The sequence below is a fragment of the Protopterus annectens genome, chromosome 6.part0, assembly GCF_019279795.1.
Source record: "Protopterus annectens isolate FY-2018-M chromosome 6.part0, PAN1.0, whole genome shotgun sequence".
Taxonomy (NCBI): domain Eukaryota; kingdom Metazoa; phylum Chordata; order Ceratodontiformes; family Protopteridae; genus Protopterus; species Protopterus annectens.
Window position 1 is genome coordinate 503,202,506 of NC_056737.1, and position 18,610 is coordinate 503,221,115.

The following is an 18,610-nucleotide window of genomic DNA, read 5'->3' on the forward strand; positions in this document are numbered from 1 at the left end:
CATATTCCTTAGAGACCAAACTTCTGTAAAAGGGTCATTAATTTCATTTGTATAACAACCCCTCACTAAAAACTCGAGCTTCGTGTTATCAAACACAACTCTAGCTCAGTATCATTGTTGTGAAGTCTCTTAACTCTCAGAAATTGGTCCTTCAGAATATTGCATAACACGTCTGGTATGCATAATTTTCTTATGTAATATGGTATTCTTCTTACAAGGTTTTTATACAAAAGCATACTGAAGCCACTGAACACATCCTTACTGACAGCGATATGATACCTAAAAAATCAATAGTGTTGAAGGAAAACATAACTAGATTTTAAGGAGAAGGTGGTGCCCTGCATATACTTTACAAATTCTATTAGTCTCTGTGGAGTATTATTCCAAACAAGAAAGATATCACCCACAAAGTGTTTGTAATACATAATGCAAGAAACAAACTGACTGGCTTTCAGAATCTGTTCGAGTTCCCAATGGGCTAACACGACATTTGCATAACTGGTCACACAGGATGCACCCAAGGCAACTTCTACTTTTTGTAGGTAGAACTCTGTTCCAAAAATAAACACGTTATTCGCAAGTATTCTAGCAGAGTACAAACAAGCTCAATCTTGGAACAGTTCCGAGGAGGACCTCAGAACTAAGCTGACAAGTGCCAAAGCACTGAGGCTCCGAAAACTCAGAAGGGACTCTGTACTGGAATGAAGTGTGACAGGGTGGATGGGCCCATTCCTGGCTCTCCTCTGGGGCACAGTGTTGGGAAACTCCCAACTCAATCTGTGATCTTAAGAATTTTCTCATCATCTGGCTGATGTCCATCTTGGTGGTAAAACTTCTGGTGGAATGTCCAAGCATCTATGATGAAGCTAAAGACACCAGTCTCAAGGGTAGTTTGTGCTTAAGTACTGGAGAATGTAACCTGGAACTTACCAGTCTAGGGGGAAAAGCAGCTTTAGGTGAGGAAGTTTGGATCAGAGTTGCAGATTGATCTGACTGTCTCAAAGACTTAGGTGCTACACCTGGGACAGCGGTTGGATTTGGAAACCTTTTCCTAAACTTCTCTGCCTTTCTCTTCCTACATTTTTTCATCTGTCCTTTTCTCTGCTAATTTCTATCAATGTTTCGCCTTCTCCTTTCTCTTCTCAGAAGTGGGGGATGAAGAAGATTGTCTAACTTCAGATGACATCATCTTTGACCATGCCAGAGGGGGAAACAAGCCTTCAAGTATTAATTCTTCTTTCCTGCCTTGGAGGGCTCTGAATCTGAAAGCAGTGCAGACATTACATCTAATTTGAAGCTGAGAAGCACCCAAACAATAGACACAAAGGGAGTGGGGATCTTGAGAAGGGATTTTGGGTCCATAGGCTGAACACTTTTTTAAAACCAGTAGGTTTCTCAGACAGAAAGAAGAAAGCACACAAGAGAATATTTACCATGAGTAACTGCAAAAAAAGGCAGTACTTATTGTAACTATAGTATCTATATGTTTCTAAGGACTTATACATACAACTATAAAATAGTCTTATTATTAAAGGCTAAACTTGAAGCAACACTATTTGTACTAGAAGGTTCCACAATGGAAACAACGCTTGGAATGGATTTAAAGTTTCTAAAACTAACTAAACACTAACCTAATTCTATAAATAATTACTCTAATTTAATGCACTATAAAGAAAGGGAAGGGCAAGAAATTAAACAAATTTTGCTTTCACTTATCATGAATGCTAGGAGAGCTATCACAGAACATGTCTGGTTGAACAGGTGGCAAATGAGATCAGAGGCAAATCAGTTAGGAGGGAATTGTGGGTAGGGGTGGAGTCAGAGCTCTCAGACCCAATACCCTGGAATAAAGTGTTGAGGTCGGCTATGAATGGCTCTGACAACTCAAACATTGAATCGGATGAAAACAGACAATATCAGATCCAGAAGAATCCAAGACCCTGGTAGTATAAGCCTTGACCCTGTTCAGAATTGTCTTGTGGTGGTGGATATAACAAAGGGTAACAGCATGAGATAATCATTTGGAAATAGTCTGCTTTGACACAGGTTAACTTTTCTTCTTACGTTCCCAAGAAATAAATAACTGACTAGAGTTCCTAAAAGTTTTATTACTGTCAAAATAATATTCAAGTTGCCTGTGGACATTAAAGGTATAGAGTATCCTTTCTCCTTTGTTTTTAGGATCTGGAAAGAAGACAAAGAGATGGATACTTTGGCTCAAAGTAAACTCTTTACCACTTAGCATAAATAAAGGATTAGTTCTTAAGGAAACCCTATCTTTGTGGAAACTAACACAAGACCGACATACCATAAATGACTACAACTTGGATACTCTTTTTGCATAAGTCAGACAAATCAGCAAAACTGTTTTTCATATTAAAAACGTTAAGTCACCATGAAGAGCTAGTTCAAATGGAGCAAGAGTTAAAATCTCCAAGATAAAATTAAAATCCCAAGGAGGCTCCACCAGTTTTCTAGGAGACTTGGTATGCAGAACCCTTTCTAAAACATTTTGTGTGTTAATACACTGAAAGAGGGGGACATGAAATATCTGATAGGTGTACTTCCCTCCCCCCTCAATCTCCCAACAGGAAATACCATCAAATATAAAACTCCCTCCTATTATCTCTAGTGAACAGGTCCTCAATGCTCTCTCTCTAAGGCTAAGAAGACTGCATTAGTGGGTCCACGCAATATTGCTGGATGCCTTCTAAATAGCATGAAACATAACCAATCAGGTCCTCCAGAATTGCTATGTAACTGTAGACTACAAACAGGCCTTGTGCCTCATGAATGGAGGACAGCAACAGCCATCCATCTGCACAAAGGTGAGCCATCTACAGACCCTGGAAACTACACATCCATGAGACTCACTAGTCTCACATGCAAAGTCATGGAAACAATTATCATGGAATTGACAAATAATGACATAAGAAACCTCTAAGACACTAGATCCAACCCAATTTGGTTTCGTCAGAGGAAGATCATGCTTACTCAACCTGGTGGACTCGTTTAAGAAGGTCTTCTAAGCAATCGATGAGGGCAAAATGATTCAAACTGCCTACCTTGACTTAGCCATGAGTCATAAGCACAATCTCTCAGGGATCTGTCCTGGGACTGCTGCTTTTAGCATTTATTTTTCTGAAGCCAAGCCCAATGTCAAGAGCTAGATCAAGACACATTCGTAGGATTGCGCCTTCGATTATATAACAGGAACCCAATTAAGAGCAGTCATAGAATCCCCCATCGCCACAGATGTTCTCCAGGAAGAGCTGCCAAAGACAAATAACTTGCGTTAGAGCCATGGGCTAAAACTAAATGCTAAGAAATGCACAGTAAAAGTCTTCAGGAAGTCATTCACCCCTGGTAATAACTCACTCCTAAGAACTGACCAAGTAGACAGGACTGTGAGACACATACAAAATCTAGCCTTTGACCATCATGTGTCTACAGTAGTGAGGAAATCATTCTATGTTGTGCAACTTATAAACAAAAGTATGACATCTAGGTCCAAGGAGGTCATTGTCCCACTGTTTCCAACATTTATCAGATCTATCATTAAGCACAATACTCCCTTTGGTATGCATTTAACCAGGGATATCCCACAATTGTAAAGTTCACAGAGGTTACTCACTAAAAAAATACAGGGCACAAGTAACATGTCCTATGAGACCGCCTCAAAGCCCTATCCCTGTGTTGAGGGAAGCTCTATGCCTGATATACAAGGCATTGTCAGACCCAACCTTGATGGATACCCTGCATATCCACAAAACAATCAGCAACATAATTACCTGTTCTAAAGATGTAACCTTGCCTGTAATATAAAATGGACCTGCTGCAGAGACAGGTATGTATCCCAGATACTATCTGAAGCAAGCTCCCCATTCGTGTGAAGCAGAGTTCTTCCTTACTTTATTAAGGGTCATATCAAGTTGTTGCTCATCTATAAATAATCTTTTCAAGGCTTGTAAAATAACTTCATTATCATAACCTCTCTGTTTAAATATACATGTTCTCATTATTTCCTTTTCCAAAACTTCGCCATCACTGCACAATCTATTTATATGTAATAATTCACTATACAGCAATGAATTAAACAAATGTGGTGGATGGCAACTCCTACCATCCAAAAAATGACCCACATTTTCAAATTTTCTGTGAACTGTTGTACTAATATTGCCATTAGCATGACCTTCCAATTCTACATCAAAAAAAGTAATTTTCCACCCCTTTTGTATACCATCAAAATCAAAACAACATCAGTTATGATGCAAATCTTGCATACAACAATCAACTGTTTCACATCTACATAAAAAAAAACAAATCAATAAATGTAAAATATAAAACTACATAATTAAAAAAAAATCTAATTTATGCAAATATTCCAACTCAAACAATCCCATGACTAAGTTAGCATGAGTTTATTTTAAAATATGATACACTGGCATGTGCTGGATTAAATGTTGAATGCAGTTGGAAATTTTTATTCTGATGTTTTTTATATTCTGACTGGATGATTTTTAGCTGATGTTGACTGTTAGTAGTATTTAATAGGGTGTATAACTGTTAACTGCCAACTCCTTGAAGGGGCTGTGTGTCTATATATATATATATATATATATATATATATATATATATATATATATATATATATAAAACACAGGAAAACAATCCTGCATGAAAGAGTAAACAAGACTTTTGGATGTTCTCCTGCAACCCCAGCCTTTGCAGGAGATCCCTCGCTATATTAAGAGATCTTGGACACTTTGAGAAAGGTTCTGGAAAGATGAGCACTGTGTCTAAATAAGAAAGGAGGTGAACACCTTGCAGTCTGCAGTAGACTGTCACTAGAGTTAGACACTTTGTAAACGCTCTTGCAGCAGTGGATAACAAAAAGAGAACTGAAAGTGAGATCCACACACAGGAAATCTTAAAAAACATCTGAAATCCAGAGATATAGGAATGTGATGATAAATGAAAGTTATGTACTTACCGTAATGATAGATTCATGTAAATCAAGCTGCTCCACGGCTAGACTGTAATGTGTTAGTAACACCAACACCTCTACAAAAAGCAGCTTTGAAAAAATCTTCTTAAATCTCCTTTTCAACTTTTGTTTTTATTAAAATATAGAACCATAAAATTCAAAATGCTTAGTTCACAATCATCCAGTCCCATTATAGTGAAACAATGTTTCTATCAAAAAATGCATATAGTAATTAAAAACAAAGTGGCGTATCATGAATTATCTTTTCAAAACCAACATACCATTCAGGTCTTTCTCGCCATCAACAGTTCTTCTTTTGTAACAGTGAGAGCTCAAAGAATATTGTATTATATTAAACGCCTTAGTTTAGATAGTCTTACATAGTAGCATTTGATTTAGCACGGTTCTTTGACACTGCTAAGTAGTTGTACACTACTTTAGTTTCCTTGTATAAGGCTTCACACCACTCACAAAAGAAATTGTTTGAAAGCAAATATATTTAAAATGTATCAAGTAAGTCCACGAAATATGTCCCAACTCTCACACGATAAGCGCTTTCGGATAAACCTTCTTCAGATCATAAAAACGGGACTAAATTACTCTTTATTTGAAATAAATCTACAACCAATGACAACCTGAGTCACTGACAATGCTTTTGATGACATCAGCTATGCAAAACCATATTAGGTCTTACGCCAGGCCTCTTCAGTTATCCAATGGTAGGTCTTCTAGCCTTCAGAGTTGGTTTTAACGGAATAACATTATTCAACTCTGGAGGGCGGTCCACTCGCAAATTAATGATCCACTTAGTTTCATTTAGTTCTGTTCACTAAGTCACCTTTCCTATTTCCCACGTGGATTTTTTCAATAACTTTAAATAGAAAACTATGTGTTGGAAATCTAGATACATGCAACGTCAATGCATTATGCAAATCTTCTCTACGGATATCACTAAGATGCCGAAGTATTCTTTTCTTGAAAATCTGATTAGTCTTACCAACATAAAATGATAAACATTGTTTACAGGTTGCCAGATAAATAACATTTTGAGAAGTACACGTAGCTTTGCAATGAAAAGTAAAATCATTGCCCATATCCGGATGTTTAAATGTATTACTGGTATCAATATGTTCACATGTAGAGCAGTTCCCACATCTAAAGGTGCCTTTACATCCTGTTAACTTGGGTTTGGAAAAACCATCTTTCATACATAGGAGCCTTTTGATGTTCTTTTTATTCTTATAACAAAATTGTGGTTTATCACCTACTATATTACGAAGTTTTACATCTTGAGTAAGAATCGGCCAATACTTATATATAACATCTTTAATCAGTTTGTTACCTGTACTGTATGTAATTAAACGCATAGGGAATGCTCCTTGATTTTTCTCTTTTAAGTTAATTTCTGATCTGTTGACTTGGTTACTGTGAAACAAGCCCATTGCTAAATTCGTATCTCTCTCAGTATAACCACGCTTATGCAAGCGTTCTTTCAAATCAGCCATTTCTTTTTGCAAATTTAGATTTTGTGTGCATCTTTTTGTAATCCTAGTAAGTTCATTTTTCATTATATTGCTCGTAACATGCTTGGGTTGCATGCTACTTTTATGAAGATAATGATTTTTCCAAGTTGGCTTCCTATATAGAGAGGTCTGAATTTGCCTTTCATGATAAAAAAAAATATTAATATCCCAAGAAGTTGACAGAGATACGGGAACATTGCCCTGTAAATTTCAAAAGTGTGGTCGTATCATTAAGATAGTCCATGAACAGCAGAAATTGATTTTCATTCCCTTCCCAAAGCAGGAACAGGTCATCCACAAAACGACCATAATATTTTACCTGGGCATACCATGGGTTAGCAGCACTTAAAATGCATTTCTTCTCCCAATCAAAAAGAACAATATTCGCATAACTATTGGCGCAGGGGGTGCCCATGGCAACACCCCAATGCTGCCAATAGATGGAAGGTCCATAAATGAAGAAATTCGTATTCAAAATTATTTCTAAGAGAGAACAAATAAGGTTGGCATTGTTGTTAATAATTCCTTCTTGACCAGTAATTTGTCTCACTGCTTCAACCCAATATTCGTTAGGTATTGAAGTAAATAAGCTTGTTACATCCAAAGTGATCAGTAAAAGGTCTGTTCTATCTAGCAGTATATCCATAGTCAGCCTAAACTTCTTCAAGAAATCATCTGCGTCTCTCAGGACACTTGGTATATTTAGTAATGCTTCCTTCAATTCTTTTTCTACATACATAGACATGTATTCAGTAACCCATCCTTGCCCTGCCACAATAGGGCGTAAGGGAGGGTCCAGGAGATTTTTGTGTATTTTAGGTAACCCACATATAGTTTTAACAGTCGGATGGGCAACATTAAGGAAATTATATTGATCAGTGCTTACGGCACCTTCCATAAGCATATCATACAACTGTTCTTGGACCTTTATTATACTTTTTTCTAATTTACAAGGATCTACTTCAGAGTATGTTTCTTTATCATTAAGCATCTCAAGCATTTTATTTCTATACCATTCAGAAGAAAGAACAACAATAGTTCCTCCTTTGTCCGCAGGTTTCAACACTATTTCTTCATTATGCTGTAAATTAAACAAAGCTTGTCTCTCTTCTGTAGTTAAGTTGTGATAATGTTTTGTATCTTTCCCTGTTCTTATTTGTTCAACCTCATCATTACACATGCGGGTGAACAAATCCACTGCCGGATAATTTATAGGGACAAATATACTAGGTTTCTTGAGTGCTTTACTCTCCGGTTTACTATTCCCATTCCCATATATACTTTGTAGAGTCACATTTCTTGCAAAGTACTTCAAGTCCAATACAAATTCACTCAAGTCTGATTTCAAAGAGGAGATGAATGTGAGCCCTTTCTCTCATACACTTTCCCTGGGATGTGTATTATTAGAAAATGATACGAAGTCTTCGCCAATTGCCATACCCTTACGGCCTTCCTGCATAATGGGCAGAAGCATGCCCCCTCCCCCTTGCCTGTTTTGGTACCATACTACTGACATATTGTCTGTATAGATGGCTATCAAACCTCTGGGGAGAGTATACTGAAGGGTCTGCAGTACTAGGACTGCTCTCTTCTCCAGAATGTTGATGTGAAGATTCACCTCTGTTTGCGACCAGGTCCCTTTGAAGTCTTTCCTTCAAAATGCTACCCCCAAAAGGGAAGGGTCCATGCTCGCCACCACCATCAGGGGGATCCCTTCTGTGAGAGATGGGGATGTTATTCACCATGATATATGATGTCTGCAAGAATGAAATTATGTCTTACCATAACGTTCCATCTGTGTTTTCAATCTTCACTTATCCTTGACTGTGGGTTCAGTTCTGTATCTCAGAACTGACTCGGCTGTTATTCCAGCTTGTGCCTTGCAAAAACTCTCGAGTTTAGCATTACCCATAATGCTTCTGTCAGGATTACCTCAGATCAACTTTGCACAAGATAGTGACAGACAGTAAATAACAGGTCAGAGACCATATCTGTATTCATAAAAAGAAAACCCAATCATCTGTATTCCTAAAAAGAAAATCCAATCTACTGGGGTAGATCCGTTCCACCATGAAGACCAAAAGGCAGGGAGAAGGAGGGGGGGAATGTCAAGGATAGGTGAAGATCAACAACACAGATGGAATGTTGTTGTAAGACATGATGTCAATCTTCACTTAATCCTTGACTGTACGACAGAGTCCCCAGCTACCTAAATCTTGGGAGGTCTCATGAAAGTATATTTCTGAGCACCATTGAACCAAATGATGCTCATCCCCTAGAGATGAGATCCAGCTTGTAATGAGTAATAAAGGTATGTGGGGATGCCCAAGTAGCCACTGCAGAGATATCATCTATAGAAGCTCTGGAATGAATAACTGCAGAAGCAGCTACTGCTCTTGCAGAACATGCCTTTACAGGGCCTGGTAGTTGCACTTTCCTTTTTGTACAAATGAAGGTTATACAATCTTTAAGCCATTTAGCCAAAGTAGCTTTAGAGACTTGTTTGCCCAAAGTAGCTGAAGAAAAGGAAATGAACAACTGGTCAGATGTTCTAAATTCTTTTGTTCTGTGAGGGTAAAAACATAATTGTCTATGAACATCTAGTAAATGTAGACAATATTCACATCTGCTTGAAAAACTGGCAAAAAATAAAGGAAGTTGTGTCACCTGGTTGATATTTGTTTCAGAAACTATTACTGGTAGACAGGATGGATTAGTTCACAAGGACACCCTGGCTTTATGGAAGCTTAGGTAAAGAGACGTGCAAGATAAGGCTTGTAATTCTGAAATTCTCCTGGCAGAAGTAATTGCAATCAAAAACAAGGTTTTCCAAGATAAATACTTCAAATCACAATTTGCAGATGAAATATTAAAGGACTGTAGCACCAGTCCCAAGGTGAGGAAGGATCTGTGTAAGGAGGTCTGAGCATTAAGGTCCCTTCAGAAAAGCTTTGCAAAGTTTGTGGGACATTAGAGCTGTATCATTTAAACCACTATGAAAGTTGGAACTTGCAACCAGATGCACTTGTACGGTCGAGGAGGATCTTCCCGCATCGAAAAGCAATGCTAAGAATTCTAAGACCTTATCAACTGGTGCAGAAAATTGGTCGAGGTTATTCTCTGCAGCCTATTCTAATTGAAGGTTTATAGGAAGCTAGAACAATTCGCTGAACTGGATAGTGAGACTAGTATGCCAGGCAATCACTGGAACTGGAGGGGCCACACAGTGAGCTTGAGATTTTAAAGATTCACGTGAACGAGTCCCTCTGGATGGGACAAAAGGTCTGAAGCTGGGTCCAGGGTCCAAGGTTTCCAAATTAGGCGAGGCCAAAGAAAGAGAAACCATATCTGTCGAGGCCAGAATGGGGCAATGAGAATTATCTTGTTCTTCAACCTGTTGTCTTTCTTCAGAATCTGGGAATGAGAGGTATCAGTGGAAAGGCATATAGTAGACTGGAGGACCAATCATGAAGAAGTGCATCTCTCGGTGACTCCCTTGGCAGGGGGAACAGGACAAAGTAGCTGCTACACTTGTTGTTCAGGGGGATACAAAGAGATCACAGCAGGGCTGGCCCCATTGATGGAATATCCTTTCCATCACCATAGGATTGAGAGAACACCTGTGAGTCATCCGGATGCTCCTGCTCAACTTGTCCACAATCACACTGGCGCTCCCCGGAATATGCGTTGTGATTAAAGCGGTCAGATGAAATTGCCCAGTGCCATACACTGAGTACATCTCAACAAAGAGGGTAAGATCTGGTTCCCCCCTGGTTGTTGATGTACCACACAACTGACAAGTTTTCTGTTTGGATTGCAATTGGTTCCAAGGGCAGAATTTCTTGGAATGCTTGCAATGCCAAGAGCAATGCCCTCATCTCTAGAACAATGATGTGCAAATAGGCCTCTAATTAGAACCAAGTGCCTTGGACTGTCCTTCCCAGATAATGGCTCTCCCCACCCTATCTGGGATGCATCTGTGGTCACTATGGCTTGGGGTTGAGGAGGGACAAAGGGTTGGTCCGACATAATTTCGCTGGAGTGAAGCCACCAACTCAGGTCTTTCTTGCATAGATTGATAATCAGTACCTGATGAGACATTGGCTAATTCAGTAAAGACCACTGTGACACCAATGCCAAAAGCCATTGTAGGATTCTCACGTGAAATCTCACAAGGGGAACTATAGTGATGGCAGCTGCCATTGATCCTAGAGTTTGTAACAGTCTTGCAGGTCACTGTTTTGCTGACAATAATCTGGCTGACTTGCAATTTTATTCTTTGAAGTCTTTCTGGGGAAAGAGACAGAATACACAGCTTGTGTTTAATACCACTCCTATAAATTCCAACTGCTGTGTTCACTACAGATGGGATTTTTCATAGTTTACAGTGATCCCCAGTGAGGAGCAAATTTGTAGAATGTAGTTCCTTGCCTGCAACAGTAGATGCCTGATGGGTGCAGTAATAAGCCAGTCTAGGTATGGAAACATGTGGAACCCTTGCAGTCTGAAGTGAGCTGCTACCATTGCCATGCATTTTGTTAAAACCCTAGAGGCTGTGGTCAGAACAAAGGGCAGGGCTCTGAATGGATAATGACTGGCTCCGAGTTCCAGCCGGAAGTGCAGGAATCTTCTGGAGTGCTTGTTAATTTTTATGTGATAATACACATTCTGATGATCTACTGAACACATCCAATCACCTTTTCATAAGAATGGAAGTATAGACAGAATTGTAACCATCCGGAATTTGGTTTGTTGAACTGAATTGTTCAACACACTGAGATCCAAAATTGGTCTCCAGTCCCATATTCTTTGGCAATAAAAAGAATCTTGAGCAAACTCTGGATCCCATTTGGTCTGGCGGGACTGCTTGGATGACTCTTTTGTTAAGCAGTTTTTGAATCTGTAAGACTGCTGCCTCCCTGAGATTGGGTGGAACATCTGGGATTCCTTTTAGTTGTCTGGGATTTTTTGAAAATGGGATACTGTAACCTCTGGTTATAATCCTCTGCACCCAACTGTCCGTTGTTGTATCTAGCCAGGCAGATAGGTGCAGGAATAATTGTCCCCAGACTACCTCCAGAGGATGACAATTGGGCCTCCATTCAGGAACGCTGATAGGAATTACCAGGGAGTGAATCCCTGGAACTTTGATTCAGCGGGCCACCTCTACCTCATGGATGGTGTTTTCCATTGTAACTCGCCACTCTGCCCCGTGGGAAGTAGTTGCCACATGAGTCCTGGAAAGGTCCTTGAGACATTTTGAAGCGTGGCTTACCAACCCTCTGGTTGCTGGGGTAAGACCGTTAAGGAGTGGAAAAGCATACACCCATGCCAGAGAGGGTCTTTCTAGCCTTCTCATATCTGGCAAGAGTCTCTAACTCTGGGACCAAAAAGGGATGTTCCTTCAAAAGAAGCATTGATGAAAGAAGACTTCAATGTCTCTGCAAACTCACATAAGCGCATCCAGGCATGTCTCCTCATGGCTATGCCAGAACCTGCTGCCCTAGTCATCCCTTCAGCTGCATGTGCAATGAGCTTCATGGAAGAATTACATATTGATTCAAGGGCTTCCAGCTGGGAAGCTACTTTATCCTGCACTCCCTCAGCTATGGCTCCTGTCAAAATACCTGATAGCTCCTTTACCAGGTCTCTTTGGAGTCTCATAAAATGTACCATGAAATTCAAGGACCTGAGCACAAAGGTCAATGAAGCATATATGTGCTTCCTGAATCTATCCATCATCCTAGATTCTTTGTTAGAAGGATGGATAGTTGGACTTACATCAGCAAGTTCCTTCTTTGTGGCTGCTGAAATCACCATGGTATCTACTGGTATCAGTTTAGCTTAATGTTGGTGATCCTCAGGGGCTGACAAAATGTGGCCTGGTCTCTTTGGGATTGATTCAGTGGAATCACGCATATTCTAAGCCATAAGCCTAGCCTGCTGCACAATCAGTTTAATTAGATCATCAGCAAGTGGAGAGATCCAAGAGGTAGATGGTCAGGCATGGAAAGCCTGCAGGTATATCAATTCCTCCAAGGAAGGCTGTTGGGAATTCTAGCCGCCCCTTTGCTTCAGACTCTCTAACATGTCTCCAAATGAGACATCTTTTGAGGGTGACCTTGGGGAACCTTCCACTTTACCAAAATCAGTATCTTCTGGGTAAGACTCTTCAGTGGAGTCCAAGTGCTTCCTCTTGCACTTTCTCTTCAATGGCATCTCATTGGTGGGGCTGGCTGGGGAGGTGTCTGAAGAGTACATAATCACCGTGGTTGGATCCTGAGGTTTCTGTGCCCGCCGCCCTAACGCAGAGGTTGGAGGTAGCTCTGGGCGAGGGGAATGACAGGGTTGTTGGTCTGATGAGAATGCTATCGACTGTGAGCTTGCAGTGGACAAGGCCCTCTCCATGGCCTGGAAAGCAGGCCCCCCTGTAGAGGAGTAGGACCTCAGAACTAAGGTAGACTCCCTTGGAACCGTGATGCCCCACTGCACCAAGGAAGCTGCCTCTAAAGCCGGAGCCGTGCGCACGTGTGAAGATGCTCCGAGGAGCATGATTGGCTTAGACAGCACTGGAGTGGAACCAAGCTCCCCAGAACAGACAGAATTGAATAGCTCAGGGCAGTTTTTGGAGCTGGAGATGCAGATCTGATCAGCACTGATACAGATGAAACCAGGACTGTCAACACCAGGAACTCCGAAGGCTCATTTGGAGTCACATGAAGAGCAACAACAGATGAAAGGATGGGCTCAGTTCCAGAGCCAAGGAAACTAGGAACTGATAAAGTAGCTAAGCCCCTTACCACAAGCAGCTGGTCCACCAGCCTCAAAACATCAGACTCTGTGAGCCTCTCCATGGAATGGATTGAAGAGACCAACTGGGAAAGGGGTTTCTCCAAGAATGGGTTTGGAGGTCAGTCTGGAAAGGGGTCCACTGATGGGGTATATTTTGTCTGGGCCCTGTTTTCAAAACAAAACTCCTTTGGTTCTGAGACAGATGGGACCATGGAGTGAAGTGGTACTGATGTCTTTTTGTCCATAATAGTTGTAGGTGCCTAAATAGTCGGTGCAGAGCCTGGCACCGAGGTTTAAAGTGACTTTCTGGTTGGTTCCACAGAAACCGTGGAAGTTCTGGCCATTTTCGTTAGAGGTGCCAACAAGAATTGGTCAGCTCCTCTTCTTAGATCCCTCATGTTTAGAAGAAGAGGAAGAAGGGGAGCTAATGTCGGTTTTGGACTTAGTGGAACTAGATATGGCCTCGCCTTGTCAAAATCCGATTTAATAAGGCCTTTCAAAATTAACTTGTTTTTTCACTCTATAATGGCCCTGTGGCTGAAGCCGTGACAAATAGTGCAGTCTCCCTGGAGATGCACCAGGCCCAAGCAGTAAACACAGAGTGTCCATCAGAATTTGGCAATTTTCTATCACACTTCTTGCATCTTTTGAAGCCAGAAGTACCTCTAGTCTTCTCTGCCACGTCAGAAAAGACACACACACACACTAACAGACAGAAAGAGGTAAAGGGGAGAAAATTTTAAGTTAGACAGGAAGAAAAAGTACCAACAATGGTACTGAAGATTTACTGGAAAGGCAAACAAAGTGAAAGAAAGAAAGATAAAGGTACTACCAATGATGGTATTTGAAAGAAAAAACATTTAAAGTGTTAAAGAAGAAGCCTGGAGAGGAGCTGGGTAAGCAAAGTAAGGATAAAGAACAACTAAAAAAGATTTCCAAGGGAATAACATTTACAGTTTAGATGTAATAAGCTCATATAAGCTGACAGGAAAAATGCATCTAGTACTAAAAGCGGCAAAAGAGATCTGAGGTAATCCTGAGAGGAGCATTGTGGGTAAAACTAAGCTCAAGAGTTTTTGGAAGGTGCGAGTTGGAATAACAGCCAAGTCAGTTCCAAGATATGGAACTGAACCCACAGTCAAGGACTAAGTGAAGACTGACAACATCATATCCGGAGCAATACTTATCTTTGCATGAAGAAGGTGATAATTCTGAGACCATTGTACAGACAGTGTCAACTGAAGAGCTCTCATATGGAATCTTGCTATGGGTAACATTAGTACAGTGAATGCCATTAGGCCTAGCATATGAAGTGTTAATTTTGCTGAGGGAGAAAGATATCTTACTAGAGCTGAAGCTGTCATCCTGATGGAAAGTGCTCTACAAGGGGGCAGGCTGAACATTTGACAGACTGTATCTAGGTGGCATCTGATGAACTCTAGTTTTTCAGTAGGGGTGAGTTGGCTCTTTTTCCAACTGATGATGACACCAAGTAACTGAAGCAAGAAGTCTCTGTTTTGACTCAAAGTTAGCCTCAAGGTAGCTTTTAGCAGCCAACTGTCTAGCTATGGGAAGACCTAGATCCCTAGCAGATGGGGCTCATGCTGCTACTACCATCATTATCTTGGTGAACACCCTGGAGGCTGTGATGACACCAAAGGGCAGAGCTCTGAAATGATAATGATTGGCTCCAGACTAGAAATGTAGAAATCTCCTCAAATGTCTCTCTATTTTTCTGTGACAGTATGCATCCTTGAGATCTATTGAGCACACCCAACTGTCCTTTCTCATCAGACAAAATGGACTAAACTGTGACCATCTGGAATTTTGTCTGTTTTACAAACTGGTTTAAATAACACAGGTCCAAAATGGGTGTAAGGTCCCCTTGTCTTCTTTGGAACTAAAAAGAACCTTGAGTAGACACCAGATCCTTGCTCATTTTTGGGGACTGGTTGGATGATTCTCTTTTCTAGAAGCTTTGAAATTTCTGTGCTTGTTCCTGCTGACTAGGTGGAACATAGAGAACTATTCTCCTTCATTTGGGTAAAGGTAAAATGGAATTTTTTAGCCTCTGGAAATAATGTCTAGCACCCAAGAATCTGTTATGCTCAGCCAATCTGAGGGCTGTGAAGATGAATGCCCCCTGACTGCCTCCAGAGTGCGGCAGTCAGGCAACCTCTCAGTGGTGATAAAAGGGTTTCTTGGAGAAAAGTTCTCTGAAACCCTGATTCTGCTGTCCATTTCTGCTCCTTGGGCAACATCTATTTTGATGTCCTCCCCCTCTGCCACAGGGAGACCTACTGCTAGAAGAGTTGTATTAGAATTCTTATGAATTCTTAAACTACATCTTGCCAGACCTCCGATTCCTGGAAAAGGATGCCAGAGGAGTGGAGAATTGGATGCCGATAGCAGAGAGGGTCTTACCATCTTGCTGACTTCTAGTTAAAGTCTCTTTCACCTTGGGGTCCAAATAAGTTGGAAATATCAAAGGGGACATTAATGAAAAATGTTGTGAAACTTTCTGTGAAGTCACAAAGACACATCCAACCATGTCTGCAGACAATAATGCCAGTACCTGCTACTCTCAGTGTGCCATCGGCTGTATGTGAAATTAGCTGCATAGCCATACTAGATGACTGCAGGGTCGATAGCAGAGATTCCACCTTTTTCTGGACATCAGTAGGCAGGATCCCTTTCAGAGATTTGGAAATCTCCTTAGCCAAATCTCTCTGGAATTGAGTAATGTCAGCTAGGTGATTCAGCACCCACAATGCAAAGGACACTGAAGCATAGGTATGTTTCCCAAAATGATTCAATGCCCTGGACTCCCTGTTGGGAGGATGGACCAAAGTGCTCTCTTCTGAGTTTTTTTTTTTTTACTAGTTGCAGATACTTCTACTGCATCTACAGGTGGCTCCTTGCTCCCCTGTTTTCTATCAGAAGGTGCAGAAAAGATTGAGTAATGTCAGCTAGGTGGTTCAGCACCCACAATGCAAAGGACACTGAAGCATAGGCATGTTTCCCAAAATGATCCAATGCCCTGGACTCCCTGTTGGGAGGATGGACCAAAGTGCTCTCTTCTGAGTTTTTTTTTTTTTTTTACTAGCTGCAGATACTTCTACTGCATCTACAGGTGGCTCCTTGCTCCCCTGTTTTCTATCAGAAGGTGCAGAAAAGATTTTATCAGGTTTCTTAGCAATGGCTTCCACCACATCCAGGTCCTTCCATGTCTGTTTTGCCATCAGGTCAACTAATGGGTCAACGGGGGATACCACCCAAAATGTTGGGCCAGGACCAAAGGCCTCAAGGAGCACAGACTCTTCTGGAGATGGACAGACAGTGGCCCATCCCCCCTTCTGCTTCACCACTTCGAGAATTTCACAGAAGGTGACACTTTTAGGTGGTGACCTGTGGGATCCTTTCCTTTCGTCAAAGTCTGTGTTGTCAGTGACGGACTCCGGAGATGAGTCAATGTGCTTCCACTTACATGTTTGTTTATAGTGTACCTGCTCTGTTGGAAGATCAGAGGGTTATGAATCAAACAGGGAGCTTATTACATAAGCGTCCTGGGGTCTAGTTTCTGGTTGTAAGAGAGACAGCCTCAGCACTGAGCTCAGGTGGTGTCAGTCTAGACGAAAGCAGCTTATCCCTTGGAGTCAAAGGGACCCTTTGAAATGCCTCAAAAGCCAAAGACAATATCGGTTCTGAGGAGCTCCTCATCTTTAAACTCAGAAGGGACACCCTCAGAAATGAAAGGATTCAACTCTAGAGTGGATCTTGGCCCAAGCTATTAAGCATCGAGGCAACTAAAGAACTAGAGCTAAGGACAGCTCTAAGAATCTCAGTGTCAACACCTTCTTTCTGGTCCCCAGTGCAGAAGACTCATCCCCAAGGCTCTGATGGGTCCAAGTGCATCAGGGCCAACAGACAAAAGAATTCAGTTGTGGTCGAAGTAGAGAATATTATCAGTCCTGACTTGGTTACCTCAGAACAGATCAGCACCAAAGCAATCAGATATGGAGGTCGGACTGATGTCAGAATTTGTAATAGAGGAGTAGTTGTGCCATGCTCAGTATGTTCAACAGTTACAGTACTAAGATAACTCGGAGCTTAATCTGAGCTCTCAGAAATCTCATCACCCTGTCAACATCCTGTTCTGAGAGGCTCCTGTAAGATCGGGTGGAGGAAACTAAAGTGGAAGGTCTGGAAGGTTCTTTTCCTTGACTTCTCTTCTTTATCAGTAATGGTATCCTTGCCTTTAGATTTTTCTTTAGATTTAGACTGGTCAGATTCTCTACTCTTATGGAGACTGATGCCTGGTGTCAAAGCCATGGCCTCAAACTTAACGCCAAAAAATGCATAGTCATCCCCTTTGGGAAAAACAAGGTGCCCACTAATTACCACATAGGAGGAAACCCACTAAGTACAGAAGAAGTAATTAGGGATCTGGGGACCCAGGTTGATAGTAACCTCTCCTTTGACAATCACATTGCCAAAATAGTCAGAAAATCCTTCTATATTGCCCATCTTATAACTAAAGGGTTCTCGTCTAGATCTAGAGAGGTCATTGTGCCCCTATACACATCACTCATCAGACCCATAATTGAGTACAATGCCCCATTTGGGATGCACCTTACCCGGCACCTCCAGCAGCTGAAGAGACTCCAAACGTTCCTTACCAAAAGGATCATTGGCCTCAAACAGTTGCCCTATGCAACTAGGCTAAAGAAACTACAGCTCTACTCAGCTGCTTACCACCTGCTCAGAGGCGACTTCTGCCTGACTTACAAGGCCATGTCCAACCCAGAATAAATGGACATGCTCCACCTTAAAAAAAACAAATCCATTAGAGCCACACGCTCCTCGGACTTCAATCTCAGCACAGCAATAAATAGGACATGCTGGAGGGATAGATTCATATCCCAAAGGCTTCCCACACTCTGGAATAAAATCCCAATTCACATAAGACAAAGCCCCTCGCTGGCCCTCTTCAAGAGAAATCTTGATGAGTGGATGGGAAACCTTAAGTTTGCACCTGGGATCACTCCAGTGGCTTTACTGGACAGAGGCTCTAGAAGTTAAATTATAAGGGTGGAGAAAGCCAAACACATTTCAGCTAGGCTTATAAATGCCCTAGGGCAGATAGCCTAGTATAAACCTATGAACCTATGAGAGGTAAAGGGTTGTGAAAAGATAACATTTTGAACTTGGGCACCATCACAAACTAGTTTAAAATGGAAATATCCATAACTGGTCTCCATGAAGCATCTATCCTTGACGAAAGAAACATTCCTGAATTAAACCTTTC